The sequence below is a fragment of the Carcharodon carcharias genome, chromosome 19, assembly GCF_017639515.1.
Source record: "Carcharodon carcharias isolate sCarCar2 chromosome 19, sCarCar2.pri, whole genome shotgun sequence".
NCBI classification, from domain to species: domain Eukaryota; kingdom Metazoa; phylum Chordata; class Chondrichthyes; order Lamniformes; family Lamnidae; genus Carcharodon; species Carcharodon carcharias.
The window spans coordinates 84,941,371-84,960,524 of record NC_054485.1 but is presented as its reverse complement, the minus strand read 5'-3'; the positions used below and the strand labels follow the sequence as shown (position 1 = coordinate 84,960,524).

General features: G+C 42.7%; 1 protein-coding gene across 3 annotated transcripts in view; it reads right to left on the bottom strand.

Annotated features, from left to right (window-relative positions):
• LOC121291462 (collagen alpha-1(V) chain-like) overlaps positions 1 to 19,154 on the bottom strand; it is a 339,607-nt gene that overhangs the window by 192,704 nt on the left and 127,749 nt on the right. The gene's annotated exons all lie outside the window — the stretch shown is intronic.

Below are 19,154 nucleotides of genomic sequence, written 5' to 3'. Positions count from 1 at the left end.
AGAAAGTATAATAGCATAGAACCAGACTGACACACACAGGGAAACACACACGCATGCACACAACACACTCTGTAAGGACAGCCAGCAAGGATTTGCAAAAGGGCGAATCTAATTGAAGTTTTTGATGAAGTGACTGATGAAGGGGATTTGGTGGATGTTGTCCATCTGGATTATAAGAAAGCATTAAGGACAGAAAACAGCGATTCGTGGTAAATGGTCGTTTCTCAGACTAGCGGGTGGTAGACAGTGGTGTTCCTCAAGGGTGAATACGAGGACCACTGGTTCTTTTTTTCACTATTTATAAATGGCTGGGATCTTGGAATGCAGAGCAGAATTTCATAAGTTGCCAGTGACACCAAACTCAGAGGAGTGGTAGATACTGAGGATGTACTACAAATCACTGCGGCAGGCACAGGTAGACTAGCAGAACAAGCAGAAATGTGAGGTGATGCCTTTTGGCAAAAGGGATAGGAAGAGGGAATAGAGACTTAATGGCACAGTTCCAAAGGATGTGCAGGGACAGAGGGGCTTGGGGTGCATGGATGTGATCTTTGTAAGTGGCAGGACATATTGAAAGAGTGGCTAGCTCAAGATGTGGGATCTTGGGTTTCATAAATAGAGGAATTGAATACAAAAATTGAACCTTTATAAAGCCCTAGTTGGGTTCCAGCTAGAGTATTGAGTCCAGTTCTGGTCACCACACTTTAGGAAGGATGTGAAGGTCCTTGAGAGGGCACAGAGGAGGTTTATCAGAACAGTTCCAGGGAAGGGGGACTTTAGCTCCAAGGATAGGTTGGAGAGGCTGGGGTTGTTCTCCTTGGAGCAAAGGGGAGTGAGGGGAGATTGGATTGAGGCGTACAAGATTATGACGGGTTGGGAGATATTAGACAAGGAAAAGCTGTTCCCATTAGCTGATTGTACAAGGAAAAGGGGACACAGGTCTAAGGTTTTGGGCAGAAGGTGCAGGAGGGATGTGAGGAAGAACTTTTTAACACAGCGAGTGGTAATGATCTGGAACTGGCTGCCCACTGGGGTGGGTAGGGGAAGTGGAAACAATCAATGAGTTCAAAAGGAAATTGGATGGGCACTTGAGGGAAATAAACCTGCAGGGATGGAGTAGGGGAGTGGGACACACACACACACACACACACACACACACACACACACACACACACATACACACTCAGACACAGACAGACATACACACACACTGATATACACATGGGCACACAGGCCGCACGCACACACAGACACACACATACACACACACACACACACACACACACACACACACGCATGCGCGGGAAAGAGCGCTTCAATCTCCCTGACGCACGGAGCTGCCTCAAAGAGATTGATGTGCTTTTATAAAAAATTAATAAAGACAGTAAAAATGTAATAAAACATGTCCTGTCATGTAAATCTGAGATGGGACATGTTTTGTATTCCAAAATAAAGTTTGTATTACTGTTTATTTGATTTAGGAATCCTCATCCCCACTTGTGGTTGAGGTTAGGTTGGACAGGCAGCGTAGAATTGAATTTAATTAACTTGTTAATGGCCTTAACGGGCCTTTTAACTGTTGGCGGGCGCGCAGCCGATTCCAGCGCACGCCCACAGAGCGAAATATCGCACAAATGCGCGAGTCGGGATGCACACCCAGCATCATCGCTCGGGCGCGTCAGACACGCACCCACACACTGAGTGTAAAATTCTGCCCATTGATACCAACATAGACTGTTGCACACACAGAAAAATACAAAGGCAGAGAAACAGATCTGTTAGCCTTCACTGCGAGGGGATTTGAGTACAGGAGTAAAGATGTCCTGCCACAGTTGCATGGAGCCTTGGTGAGAATGTGCCTGGAGTATTGTGTACAGTTTTGGTCTCCTTATCTAAGGAAGGATATACTTGCCACAGAGGAAGTGCAACAGAGGTTCACTAGATTAATCCTTGGCTTGGGGCAATTGTTTTATGAAGAGAGATTGAGGAGACTGGGCCTGTATTCTTTAGGGTTTCGAAGAATAAGAGGTGATCTCATTGAAGCCTACAAAATTCTTAAAGGGATAGACAGGGTAGATGCAGGAAGGATGTTTCCCCTGACTGGGGGGAGTCTAGAACCAGGGGGCACAGTCTCAGGATAAGGGGCAAGCCATTTAGGACTGAGATGAGGAGGAATTTCTTTACTCAAAGGGTGGCGAATCTTTGGAATTCTCTACCCTGGAGGGCTGTGGAGGCTCAGTCATTGAGCACGTTCAAGAGAGAAATCAATAGATTTCTGGATACCAGTGACTTCATGGGATATGGGGGGAGTGGGGAAAAATGGCATAGAGTTAGATGATCAGTCACATTCTCTTTGAATGGCAGAGCAAACACACAAACACACAGACATAGAAACGGGCTAACATACACATACAGACACACACACACAAACAAGCATAGAAACAGGCCGACACACATATAGAAACAAGCTGACACACGTGCGCACACACACATACAGACACACAAACACAAACAAACATAGAAACAGGCTGACACACACACACAAACATAGAAACAGGCTGACACACATACATGCATGCACACACACACAGGCAGACACAGACAAACATAGAAACAGGCTGGCACACATACGTGCATGCACACACACACAGGCAGACACACACAAACATAGAAACAGACTGACACACACACACACACAAATATTGAAACAGGCTGACATACACGCACAAACATAGAAACAGGCACACACACAAACACAAACAATTCACAAAGATATAGACTGATACACACAGTACAATCCAGCAGATATAGGAACAAACTGAGACACACAGAGCGCAATACATGGAGAGACACATTCACAGCACAATGCGCAGACTTAAGAACAGAAACATTCATACAAGGCAGTACACAAACATGGGAGCAGGGTAACAATACATAGGCATCGAAACAGACGGATGGACACTGTACAATACACAGGGATGGAAACACACTGACACCGAAGGAGCAATACATACTGAAGCAGACACACACACACACAAACAAACACACATACAGAACAATGCGCAGACACAGAAAAAGATAGGCACGAACAGAGTGCAATACACAGGCACAGGAACAGATAGACACACAATATACAAGACAAAGAACTGACTGACAAACACTGAGAAATGCAGGGAACAACAGGAATATATGAAAGACACGCAGAACAATATACAGATACAGAAACAGATGTCCATGCACACTATGTGATGCATATAGGCACAGAACAGGCAGAGATACACAAAACAGAGGACAATTCACAGACACAAAAACCAACACACATAAAAATGCATAGACACCAAAATAAATTGCACACTCAAAGAAATATATGAAGGCAGAGAAACAGGCTGACATGAACATGCACACACGCACATGCACACCAAGCAACATACAAACATAGAAACAGACTGACACACACAGAACAAATCATAGACATGGGGAACAAATGGACAAACACTTAGAGTGATGCACAAATATAGGAATAGACTGACATAGACAGGACACAATATACAGATATAGGAACAGGTTCACACACGCGCACACACACATACATATACATGCATACAGACACACACACACACACACACACACACACACACACATAAAACAACAGTAGAAATAGACTAATACACAAAGAAACAGTGCAATTGTTCAGCCTGTCTATCGTATGCAGACTGAATAATACAAATGCACAGAAACAGGCAGAACAATACACAAACACATGAACCAACGAGCACACAGAACATTGCCAGATATATAATCAGAATAACACACAAACAGATGTAGAAACAGAGTGGCAATGAAACAGTCATAATGCAAAGGCATAGGAACAGACTTCTATAGACAGATATAGAAACAGGCACACACTCAGAGTAATGGACTGACACAGAAACAGACTGTCACACAGAACACTGAACAAATGTAGGAATAAACAAAAACACAGAGTAATAGACATATATAGAAGCAGTCGGACACAAATATAAAACAGACACAGGAACAGAATGACAGGCAAGGAGAGAAATTCACCAGATACAGACAGACTGAAACACACAGAGCAATGCACAGACATAGGAACAAATATAAACAGAACAGGCATGAGTACAGCTTAAACATGTATCAGTTGCAGCTCAGTTGATAGCACTCTTGCCTTTGAGTCACAAAGTTCTGGGTTCAAGTCCCACTTGAGCACAAAAATCAAGGCTAACACTCCAGTGTAGCACTGAGGAAGTGCTGCATGTCTTTCAGGTGAGAAGTTAAAGGCCCCATCTGCTTTCTCGGGTGAAGGTTGAAGATCCCATGACACTACTTCGAAGAAGGGCAGGGGAGTTATAGGAGCCATGCCATTCAATACAATCTTGGGTGATCATCCATTTCAATGCCTTTTTCCCCACACCATCTCCATATCTCTTTATGTTACTGGTATCTAGAAACCTGTCAATCTCTGCTTTAAGCATACTCAGTGACTGAGCTTCCACAGCCCTCTGGGGTAGAGAATTCTAAAGATTAGCAACTCTCTGAGTAAAAAAAAACATTCTCTTCATCTCGGTCCTAAGTGGCCTCCCCCTTATTATGAAATTGTGTCCCCTGGTTCTAGACTCCCCAGCCAAGGGAAACATCTTACCTATATCTACCCTGTCTATTCATTTAAGTATTTTTGTAGGTTTCAATGAGATCACCACTCATTCTTCAAAACTCTAGAGAATACAGGCCCAGCTTCCCCAATCTCTCTTCATAACACAGTCCCACCATCCCCAGAACAAGTCTGGTGAACCTCCGTTACATTCCCTCTAAGGCAATAATATTCTTCCTGAGGTAAGGGGACCAAAACTGCACACGGTACTCCAGGTGCAGTCTAACCAAGTTTCTATACAATTGAAGCAAGACTTCACTACTCCTGTACTCAAATCTTCTTGCGATAAAGGCTAACATTCCATGAGCCTTCCTAAATGCCTGCTACACCTGCATGTTAGCCTTTAGTGACTTATGGACAAGGACACCCAGGTCCCTTTGTACATCTGCACTTTCTAATCTCTCACCATTTAGGAAATACTCTGTGCGCTTATTCCTCCTACCAAAGTAGATAACGTCACATTTTTCCATATTATGTTCCGTCTGCCATGATCTTGCCCACTCACTAAGCCTGTGCAAATCCTATTGAAGCTGCTTTACATCCTCCTCAAAACACACTTTCCCACCTGGCTTTGTATCATCCACAAGCTTGGAAATATCACATTTGGTCCCCACGTCCAAATCATTGATATATATTGTGAACAGCTGGGGCCCAAGTTCTGATCCTTGTGATACCCACTAGTCACAGCCTGTCAACGCGAGAATGACCCATTTATTCCTGCTCTCTGTTTTCTGCCTGTTAGCCAATCCTTAATCCATGCCAGTATATTGCCTCCTATCCAATGTGCTTTTAATTTGCTAATCAGCCTCCTGTGGGGGACTTTATCAAAAGCCTTCTGAAAATCCAAGTAAACCACTTTCACTGATTTCCCTTCATCAATTCTGTCGGTAACATCCTCAAAAAATTCCAACAGGTTCATCAAACATGATTTCTCATTCATAAATCCATGTTGACTATGTCCAATCAGATCATTATTATCCATGTTGACTATGTCCAATCAGATCATTATGATCCAAGTATCCATTTATCATATCCTTTATAATAGATTCTAGCATTTTCCCCACTACTGATGTAAGGCTGACAGGTCTGTAGTTCTCCATTTTCTATCTTTCTCCCTTCATAAATAGTGGGGTGACATTTTGTACCTTCCAATCTGCAGGAACCGTTCCAGAATCTATAGAATTTTGGAAGATGATCACCAAGGCATCCACTATCTCTGTAGCTACCTCTTTCAACACTCTGGGATGTAGTTATGCCCAGTGCCTTCGCCAATATTTATCCCTCAATCAACATCACAAAAACAGATTATCTGACCATTATCACAATGCTGTTTGTGGGAGTTTCATGAGCACAAATTGGCTGCTGCATTTCCTACATTACACACTTTAAAAAGTATTTCATTGGCTGTAAAGTATTGGGAGACATCTAATGGTTGTGAAAAGCAAGTCTCTCTTAATACGCATACGTAGAAAGGAATGACACACACACCAAGCAAAACACAGATTGACATACCCACACACACAAAGAATAAATAGATACACAACGAGATTGACATATACACACAGAACAATACTCAGACTTAGAGAAAGACTGGCATCAGGACAATATATAATCATGGAAAAAGATCACACACACAGCAATACACAGACATAGAAACAGACTGACACCAGCATACACAACACACAGGCATAGGAATAGTCATAGAAATAGCCTGACACAGGCAGAATGTTATAAATCTGTATATAGACAGGCATACAGAAACAAAGAAAAATATGCATGGAACAGACTGACCAATACACAGATATAGAAACAGACACAAGCACAGAAAAATATACAGATGCAGACTGACACACACGGAACAGTACACAGACAGAAGAACAAACTGACATCTGCAAGGATCAATATACAGACAGAAAAACAGTCATATACACAGAGCAGTTCACAGACAAGATAGAGCCTTTCTCTCTCCACACATACACAGCAATTCACAGATATAGAATGGACAGAGACTCAGACAATATACAGGCATAGAAACAGGTTAATACAGAAGAACAGAACAACAAACAGACATTGACACTGACATGCAGACTGAGAGCAATACCCAGATACTCACACACACAAATACACAAACAGAAGTAGAAACAAAGTGAGGCAGGTGTAGAAGAATACAGGGACATAGAAACAGACTGGCATGCGCGCACACACACACACACACACACACACAGAACAATATACAGATATTGGGAATGACTGGCATACACAACAGTTTGCAGAGATAAGAAGGGACATTGAAACTCAAGAACAGACTGACATACAAACACAGAACAAAACACAGGCGCAGAAATGGGCTGATACACACACAGAACAATGCAGACACAAGAACAGGTTGACAATCACACACACAAATAGAAAACGTATGTGGGAAGAGAAAGCGACACAAAGGCCAGAATTTTATGTTCGGCGGGTGGGCGGGTGCGCACCCTACACGCAGGAACATAATATGACGCGCAATTACATCCCAAGTCTGCTGCGCACCTGCCAATAATTGAAAGGCCTATTAAGGCCAGTAATGAACTAATTAACTTGAAATTTATGGTGCCCGTCCAACCTAACATTTTTAGGAAACTTCATCCACGAGCGGGATGAGGTTTCCTAAAGCTAATACAAATTAAAAAAAACATTTATTTTGAAACTTAAAATATGCCCCTCTCATGTGACACAGTCACATGAGGGGACATGTCTCATTAAATTTTTATTGCATTTATTAATTTTTTTAAAAAGCGCTTCAATCTCCCTGAGGCTGCTCACGGAGTCGATCGCGCGCAGCAGTCAGCTTCCCAACCACCCCCGCCCACTCCCGCCAAGCCCGCCCAATGGGGGCAAAATTCTGGCCATAGAGAATAATACACATGTAGAAACAGAATGAGGCAAGAACAGAACTAGACAAAAACAGACAGGCATAGAGCAATACAAAGACAAAGGAACAGGCAAACACAGATGCTGAACAGACTGACAAACACAGAGAGCAAAACACAGACAGAAACAGACTGACATTCACGCAAAGCAATATACAGGCACAGAAACAGATTGACACAGTGACAGAGCAACACACAGACACCAGAACTGACAAACACACACACACAGAACAATATCAGGAACAAGGCAAAACACATAGAACAACACATTGAAAAGGAAAAAAGACTGACAGATTCAAAACACAGACACAGAACAAGATGCAGAGATAGAATCAGACTAACAGACACACACAGACATAGGGATAGGCTGACACAGACACAGAACAATGCACAAACAAATTAAATGACTGACACATGTACAGAACTATATGCAGACATAGGAACAAACATACAGAGAAAAATACACAGAAATAAAAACAGATAGAAAAGCACAGAATCCAAAAATAAAGGGACAGATGCAAACACAGGGATCAATGCACAAGCAGAGAAACAGAAAAATACACAGGTACAGAACTGAAGTGGTATAGGCATACAAACATATGAAATAGGAGGAGTTGGCCATTCGGCCCCTCGAACCTGCTCCACCAGTCAATAAGATCATGGCTGATCTGGTTGTGTTTTGAATTCCACATTCCCGTCAACCCCTAATAACCTTTGATTCTCTTGCCTAACAAGAATCTATCTACCTCTGCCTTAAAAATATTCAATGAACCCGCCTCCACCGCCTTCTGAGGCAGAGAATTCCAAAATTGCACAATCCTCAGAGAAAAATTTCTTTTCATCTCTATCCTAAAAGGGCGATATCCAATTTTAAAACAGTGCCTCCTAGTTCTGGACTCGCCTGCAAGAGGAAATATCCTTTCCACATCCATCTTTTCATTCCAGAGTGAAAAATCACCTTTCACTCTGGAATGAACCCAGTCTGCCTAACCCTATCCTCATAAGACAACCTGCTCATCCCAGGTATCAATCTAGTAAACCTCCTCTGAACTGCCTCCAATACATTTACATCCTTCCTTAAATAAGGAGACCAAAACTACATACACTATTCGAGACGCGGTCTCACCAATGCCCTGTATAACTGAAGCAGAACATCCTTACTTTTATGTTCCATTCGTCTTGTAAATAAGGATAGCATTCCATTAGCCTTCCTAATTACTTGCTGTACCTGCATACCAACTTTTTGTGACTCATGTACTAGAACACCTAGATCTCTCTGCACCTCAGAATTATGCAGCTGTTCTCCGTTTAAGTAATACTCTGCTTTTTTATTCTTCCTGCCAAAGTGAAATACTTCACATATTCCCATATTATATTCCAGATTTTTGCCCACTCACTCAGATTACCTAAATCCATCTGCAACCTCCTTATGTCTTCTTCACAACATACTTTCCTACCTATCTTTGTGTCATCTGAAGATTTAACTGCCATGTTTTCACTCCCCTCATTCAAGTCATTGATGTAAATTGTAAAAAGTTGAGGCCCCAGCACAGACCCCTAAGGGACTACACTTGTCACATCCTGCAAATCAGAAAATGACCCATTTATGCATACTGTCTGTTTCCTGCTAACCAGCCAATTTTCTACCCACGCTGATACGTTACCCACTACACCATGAGCTTTTCTTTTCTTTGATGTGGCACCTTATCAAATGCCTCCTGGAAATCCAAGTACAGCCTGTCCACAGGCTCCGCTTATCCACAGCACATGTTACTACTTCAAAGAACTCCAATAAATTGGTTAAACATGATTTCCCTTTCACAAAAACATGCTGGCTCTTCCCAATTACCTTGAGGTTCTCTAAGTGCCCATCTATATCTTCCTTAATGATAAATTCTAAGACCTTCCCCATGACAGACATCAAGCATATAGAAAAACACACAGGCAGGGAGAAAGACTAACACGCTCAGAACAATACACAGATATAAGAACAGCCTGTTACACACACACGGCAATACACAGACATAGGAAAAGACAGACAGGCAAACAATAATATACTGAGGGACAGACCTACACACATACAAACAAGGAGCAATATACAGGTAGAGGAAAAGGCAGTCCCACACTCGCTCACACACTCACTCACACACACACACACACACCCCTACAGAACAATACAAAGACTTAGAGTGGTATTTATCGCAGGCAACGGGATATCGCCTGATGAGAGCCCCATGCCGCCTCTTTTTGGGAAACCTTGCCAAATTCAATGTTCATCAGGCATTTAAGTGGACAATGGTGGCCTTTGCAGAGTTCAAGTAACCTGGGGACGGAAGTCCCAGCCCACCAGCCCCCCCCCACCACCCCTCACTGCCCCGAGAGCCGCCAGTCAGTCAGAGGTCGGCAGCTGTACATTTCAAGCAGCGACAGTGGGAATGGTGGGAGCTGGCAGCTGCGGGACCCCAGGTCACGGGTAAGTGAGGGTGGGATGATGGTTGAGGGGGGAGAGGTCAGAGGGGATGGGAAAGGGGCGTCAACAGCAAGGGCAGGGGGTTGGTTGTCAATGGCGACCCCCTACCCCCGATGCAGGGTCCCTCAGCCAGGTCCCTCAATCAGGCACTAAGTGCCTTTAAACAAGGACCCCCACCCCAAACCCCCTAACCTCCCGCCAGTCGTTCACAAGCTTTCCCACCCCAGACTAAATTGGGGCAGAAGTGAGAAGGGGTCTCCACACACTGCCCTCCTGCTTGATAATACGTCTCCACTTCCAAACCCACCCCGGGATGGGGGGCATTAAATTCCACTTCTATCAACAAACTGGCCGACAGACATGGAAGCTGACCGACATACAGGGAGAAATTAATGGACACAAACACACAGAAAAATTCACGAATGCAGGAATCGATAGACCCAAGCAGGTATCAAAACACAGGCAGAGCAAAGGGCTAGGGTACTCACACACTATACACAGACACTGAACCAGAATGACATACACATACAGGACAACTGAAACAGATTGACATGCTCAGAGCAACACACAGACACTAAAACAGACTAACATAGTCAGAACCTTATACAGACATAGTGAAAGACAAACACATAACAGTGTTCAGACAGAGAAATAAACTTATACTCATACAAACAAGGAGCAATACACAGTCATAGATGTAAATTGACACACGTAAATCAATATGCTGATATAGAAACAGACTCACACACGTACGCACAAAGAACAAGATACAGAAATTACACAGACAAACACTGACATAGAACGGTACACAGACACAGGAACAGACAAACACAGGCACAAATCAATTTACAGACAGATAACAGATATACCAACAATATAGACACAGAGAGAAGTAACATGCACAAAGCAAGGCACAGGTACGAAAACAGAATGAAACACGTACACAGAACAACACACTGAGAGGAAAAAGACAATAAACAGTTTGATGACATAGACACATACTCACACAAACACATAAAGAACAATACACAGACTCAGAAACAGACTGACACTGACACAGAACAATACAGAAACAGACTGACACAGACACAGAACAATACAGAAACAGATTGACACTGTCACAGAACAATACAGAAACAGACTGACACCGACACAGAACAATAAAGAAACAGACTGACACAGACACAGAACAATACAGAAACAGACTGACACAGATACAGAACAATACAGAAACAAATTGACACCTACACAGAACAATACAGAAACAGACTGACACCTACACAGAACAATACAGAAACAGACTGACACAGACACAGAACAATACAGAAACAGACTGACACAAATACAGAAAAATACAGAAACAAACTGACACAGACACAGAACAATACAGAAACAGACTGACAGAGATACAGAACAATACAGAAACAGACTGACAGAGATACAGAACAATACAGAAACAGACTGACACAGACACAGAACAATAAAGAAACAGACTGACACAGACACAGAACAATACAGAAACAGACTGACACAGACACAGAACAATACAGAAACAGACTGACACAGACACAGAACAATAAAGAAACAGACTGACACAGACACAGAACAATACAGAAACAGACTGACACAGACACAGAACAATACAGAAACAAACTGACACCCACACAGAACAATACAAAAACAGACTGACACCCACACAGAACAATACAGAAACAGACTGACACAGACACAGAACAATACAGAAACAATCTGACACCCACACAGAACAATACAGAAACAGACTGACACAGACACAGAACAATACAGAAACAGACTGACAGAGATACAGAACAATACAGAAACAGACTGACACAGACACAGAACAATAAAGAAACAGACTGACACAGACACAGAACAATACAGAAACAGACTGACACAGACACAGAACAATACAGAAACAAACTGACACCCACACAGAACAATACAAAAACAGACTGACACCCACACAGAACAATACAGAAACAGACTGACACAGACACAGAACAATACAGAAACAATCTGACACCCACACAGAACAATACAGAAACAGACTGACACAGACACAGAACAATACAGAAACAGACTGACACAGACACAGAACAATAAAGAAACAGACTGACACAGACACAGAACAATACAGAAACAGACTGACACAGACACAGAACAATACAGAAACAAACTGACACCCACATAGAACAATACAGAAACAGACTGACACAGACACAGTACAATACAGAAACAGACTGACACAGACACAGAACAATACAGAAACAGACTGACATCAACACACAACAGTAAAGAAACAGACTGACACAGATACAGAACAATACAGAAACAGACTGACACTGACACAGAACAATACAGAAACAGACTGACACCTACGCAGAGCAAATCAGAAACAGACCGACACAGACACAGAACAATACAGAAACCGATGCAACAATACAGAAACAAACTGACACACACAGAACTATTTGTAGACATAGGGCAGGATTTTCTGGTCCCACCAGCAGTGGGCATCATTGTGGGCAGAATGGGAAAAGTTTTCCATGCTGCCCGTGATGATTCCCGTCACTAGTGGGATTGGAAAATCCTGGCCATAGGAACAAAGACACACAAAAAATACGCAGCTATAAAAATGGACAGAAACACACAGAATACACAGATACAGGAAAAGATGAACATACAGGTTTGAATTCACAGGAAGAGAGATACTGAACCAAATATACAAACACAATACACAGACACAGAACTACATTGGCATACAAATAGAATACAACGCACTGTGAAAAAAAGGATACACTCAGAATGACACACAGACACAGGAACAGACTGACTAGAGAAAAATACACAGTCCTCAAAAACACACAAAGGACAATACACAGACATTGAAACAGACAGGCACATGCAGATTTATGCATAGACTTAAGAGCATACAGACACACAAACAGGATAATACAGAAATAGAAACAAATAGACACACAGAACAATACACAGACATAGAAATGAAAACAAACAGACATAAAAATAGACAGAATACAGGCAGAGAAACAGACTCTCATACACACACACACACAAAACCAGAATGCCATACACACAAACAACACACACACAGGAAAAAAGATCGATAACCTCATAACAATATACAGATAGAGAAAAAGTGATACATACACAGAACAATACACAGAAAATGAAAGAGCCAAATGCACAAGGAACATCTCACGAACACAGAAACAGACTGACAAAGACTTAAAACAATGCACAGACATAGAAAAGACTGTCACATATGCAATGTCCAGTATACAGAAACAGGCACAGATAAAACACGCAAACAGTATAGTATGCACACACAGAATAGACTGCCAAAAAAGAGAGCAATAGACAGAAACAGATTGACATACAGACAGAAAAAGAAACAATCCATATGCAGTAAAAACACCGACACAATCAGCACAATACATAGACATAGACATAGACAAAGACTGACACACACAGGAAATATCAAAATATGGAAATAGACTGAGACACACAGAGAACAATGCACAACGATATAAACAGACTATCAGACATACACAGAGCTACACACGGACTGACATACAAAGAGACACAGATGTGGAACAGGCTAACAGAGACAGGAAACAATGCACAGGCAATAAAACAGACTGACACAAGCACACAGAGCACAGCACAAACACAGAAACAGTCACCCAGAATAATGCACAGACATAAGAAAAGACTGACGCGCAAACAGAATTTAAAGACACATAACAGATTGTGACATAGTGAAACACTGATATAGAAACAGACTGAAATAAACATACAAAAAATACACAGAAGCCAAACAATGCAGCGAAAAACTGACATATTGAGAACAAACATAGGAACTGACTGTTACACACAGAACAAGACACAGACACGCACACACGCACGCATAGAAATATACAGACCTGGGGAAAGGCTAACAGGCATACGCAGAAGAAAACACAGACACAGATTGACACAAAGGACAATATACACATTCAGAAACAGACTGGCGCACATAGCGAACATTACACAGATATAGGAGCAATGACACACATGGAACAATATCCAGACATAAAAACAGACAAAAATACACAGAATACACATAGAAATAGATGAACACACCAGTGTATCAATTAGCCAGCAGGGAAACAGACTTAGAACAATACACATATATAGAAACGAGGATACATATGCAGAGCAATACACAGGCATAGAAACAGACTGACACACACACACACACACACACACACTTACAGCGCTACACAAGACTGGCATGCAGAGAGCAATACATAGAAACAGGAACAGACTAACATGGACACAAAACAATGCACAGGCAGTAAAACAGACTGACATGTGCACAGAGCAAAATCAAGACAGAAACAGATTCACAGAACAACATACAGGCAAAGGAACGAACACACACACACACACACACACAAACACAACACTACATAGATACACAAATCCAGGGACAGATGGACACACCGGTGTATCAATGCACAGGCATGGAAATGCACATGCGCACACAACCGGGGTGGCAAAATGCACAAAGGACAGCACACAGGCATGGAAAAAGACTGACACACACAGAACAATGCACAGACAATGAAAAAGAGTTAAACACACAAGGTACAATACACAGACACGCAAATGGGCTGAAACACTCAGACAGGCACAGAACAGACTACCACACAGAGACAGAAATACATAAACACAGAAATAGAATGACACACAGACACAAAAAACAAGCTATACGCAGTGAAAAAATGACTGACACAGTCAGAGCAATACACGGATATAGAAACAAATTGGCAACCCCACAGAAACATATGCAAACATGGAAACAGACGGAGACACAGAACAATTCACAGATTTAGAAATAGACTGACACACATGCACACAGCAGAATTTAACAGGTGGCAGAGATTCCCACCTCATCACTGAAGAAAATTAAGCAGGGAATTCAACCCTGCTCTGGGGTGGGCTGCCCTGCAGCTATTTAACACTCTGTGGAAGGCCAGGGTGGGGGGCAAGCCTTGGTGGGGGGGGATTCCCCTCCATTCACAAAACAGGGCCAGTGTAGGTGGGACCCCAGCCCCTTCCTGCTCGAGCCCAAGCAGGCTACCTAGTAGGCCACCCCCTCACCACCACTCCCACAAACCACCCCAGCCAACTTGTCCCTGACCTCCTCCCAACCTCCTCCTGCCATTTGAAAAATTGCGGCCTCTCGAGGGCCTCAATTGGGGTGAGGGTGGGGCAGTTGCCCTAGGCCTTGCATACTGTCCCGAAAGTCACAGTGAGATTGGGGGCAGAAAATCCACAGAATTAGATGGGTCCCCTCCCTGCAAGCCCACCTATGGGACCAAAGAAATCTGCCCAAGAAAAATATACAAACATGGAAAGAGACTAAGACAGCCAAAGAATAATAGACAAATATATAAACACAGACACACAGAGAGCAAAGTGCAGACATAGGAACAGACAAACACAGACACAAAACAATGCACAGGCAGTGAAGCAGTCTGACAAGCATAGAACAATACAGACCTACAAACAGACGCACAGAACAATATACATTGGAGCGAACACACATACACAGAACAATGCACAGACATAAGGACAGGCTGACACCCAAAATACATAGACACAGAACAGCCTGAAACACAAATACAAGATAAAACACAGGCACAGTAGCAGGCTGACACTCTAACACAAAGAGCAATGCACAGATATAAGAACAAACTAACACAGCCATATAGCAGACATGGAAACAGGCTGACACACACAGGACAAAAGACAGAGATAAATAGACTGACACACAAAAGACAATTCACAGACAGGAAAGCAGATTGACACAAACAGGAGAATACACAGACAGAGAAACAGGTTGATACACACAGGACCATGCACAGGCAAAGAAACAGGCTGACATACACAGGACAACATACAGACATGGAAACAGACTGACACACACAGGACAATTCATAGACAGAGAAACAGACTGATACACACAGCACAAATCACAGACTGACAACCAGGCTGACACATGCAAGACTATACAAAGACATGGAAACAGACTGCGACATGCAGGACAATACACAGGCATAGAAGCAGGCTGACACACACAGGACAATACACAGACATGGAAGCAGGCTGAGACACACAGCAAAATACACAGGCATAGAAGCAGGCTGAGATACACAGGACAATACACAGACATAGGAACAGACTGACACACACACAGCAGAATACACAGACATAGAAAGAGACTGACATGCACAGGACAATACACAGCCAGCAAAACAGGCTGACACACACACAGGACAATACACAGACATGGAAACAGACTGACACACACTGGACAATGCACAGACATAGGAAGAGATCGACACACGCAGGATAAAAGACAGAGATAAATAGACTGACACGCACAGGCAAATCACAGACGGAGAAACATGCTGACACACACAGGACAATACATAGACATGGAAACAGACTGACACACACAGGACAGAAGACAAGAGATACATAGACTGACATACAAAGGACCATTCACAGACAGGAACAGACTGACACACACAGGGCAATACACAGACATAAGAACAGATCGACACACACAGGACAAAAGATAGAGATAAATAGACTGACACACTCAGGCAAATCACAGACAGGGAAACAGGTTGACAGATACAGACAATATACCGACAGAGAAACAGGCTGACACACACATAGGACAATACACGGACAGAGAGACATGCTGACACACTCAGGACAATACACAGACATGGAAACATTCTGACACACACAGGAAAATACACAGACACAGAAGCAGGCTGACATACACAGGACAATACACAGGCATAGAAACATACTCAAATGCATAAACAGAATATATAGGCACAGAAGCAGAAACGCCCACTTATAGAAACAGATTCACATACATGCAAAGAAGAAAACATTGATATGGAAGCAACTTAACAGAGACACAGAGCAAGACACAGACATGAGAACAGAATTACACACAGGTGAAGGACTATACACAGACACAAAACCACAATAGAATGTGTAAATAGGACAACACACAGACAGGGAAACAGACTGACACACTCAAGAGCAACACACAAACAAAGAAACGGTGATACATACACAGAACAATTCTCTCTCTCTCTCTCTAGCAGTCCCACAAAGCAAGGAGGATGCTTGTCATGGAGTACACCCTGTGGTGAGAGCTTGTGCTTGGAATCTTTTAACCAGGCTGGCCAGAAAACTCTCCCCTCTTATTGCCGACCACAGGCATATCAGAAGGATTTAATGGCTGATAATCAAACTATTTGACCACATTATGAACCCACCTTTGGTGTCCATCAAGTGCTAGAGTGGGACTTGAACCCAGAGCTTCAAGCACAGAGTTAGGAACCCAGAGAAATACAGATGTAGAAATAGACTGATGCACATACAAAGTACAATACAAACATTGAAACAGACTGACACACGTACAAAGTGTAACACATAGACAGAAACAGACTGACACACAAGGTAAAATGCACAGGCATAGAATTAGACTGACACACATACAAAGTATAATACAAAGATAGAAACAGACTAACACACATACAATGTATAATGCACAGGCAGAAACAGACTGATGCACATACAAAGTACGAAACAAAGACGGAAACAGACTGACACAACACAAACTACAATACACAGGCAGAAACAGACTGACACACATACAAAGTATAACACACAGGCATAGAAATAGACTGACACACATATAAAGCACAACACACGGGCAGAAACAAACTGACACACATACAAAGTACAACACGCAGATGGAAACAGACTGACACACATACAAATTATAATACACAGACGGAAACAGACTGACACACATACAATGTACAATACACAGCCAGAAATGATTGACACATGTACAAAGTATAATACACAGGCATGGAAATAGATTGACACACATAAAAAGAACACTACACAGACAGAAACAAACTGACACACATATAAAGTGCATTACACAGACAGAAACAGACTAACACACATACAAAGTACAACACGCAGACATAGGACCAGACTGGAACAGACAGAAAAGAAATACACATACAACAACAACTTATATTATATAGCACCTTTAACATAATAAAAAGTCCCAATGTGCTTCCCGGGGCTGGGGTGGGGGGGAGGGGAGGGGAGGGGGGGGGGTGCATGGGTAGTGCATTATAAAGTATAATATTGAGCTACGTAAGAAGATATTAGGTCAGATGACCAAAAGCTTGGTCGAAGAGGTAGGTTTTATGGAAAGTCTTAAAGGAGGAGATTGAGGCAGAGAGGTTTGGGGAGAGAATTCCAGAGCTCGGTGTCCAGGCAACTGAAGGCCACCGATGCCGGAGCAATTATAATTGGGAATGTACGAGAAGCCAGAATTAGAGGAGTGTAGGTATCCCAGAGGGTTGTGGGGCTGGAGTTGGTGGTAGTGATGGTTGGTTGGGGGGTGGGGGCGGGGGGTTGCATGCAGGGGATGGCGAGGCCATGGAGGGATAAGCATTTTAAAATTGAGACACTGCTTGACCAGGAGCCAGTGTAGGTCAGTGAGTACATGGGGTGACAGGGGAACAGGACTTATAACGGTAAGGCACAGGCAACTGAGTTTTGGATGACCTCAAGTTTATGGTGGTTACCTGGAGTTTACAGTGAAAAACATTGACACAGCCACAGGAATACACAAGTATAGAAACAAACACACACATACACACAACATAGAAACATGGAAACAGACTGAGACACATAGAGAACAATATACAGAGGTAGGAACAGACTGACATATGTTCCAAAATATATACATTCCATGAGCCCTTTCCATTATAGTTTGTACCTGCCAACTATGTTTTAATGACCTGTTGTGTACCTAAATCACTTTAGATCACCCCCCACCGCTGTTCCAGCTTTTCACTGTTTGAATAGCACTTTGATCTTTCCTCCTAAAATTGCTGACCTCACACTTTCTTGTAATGAAATCCGTCTGCCACAGTTTCTCCCACTCACTCAT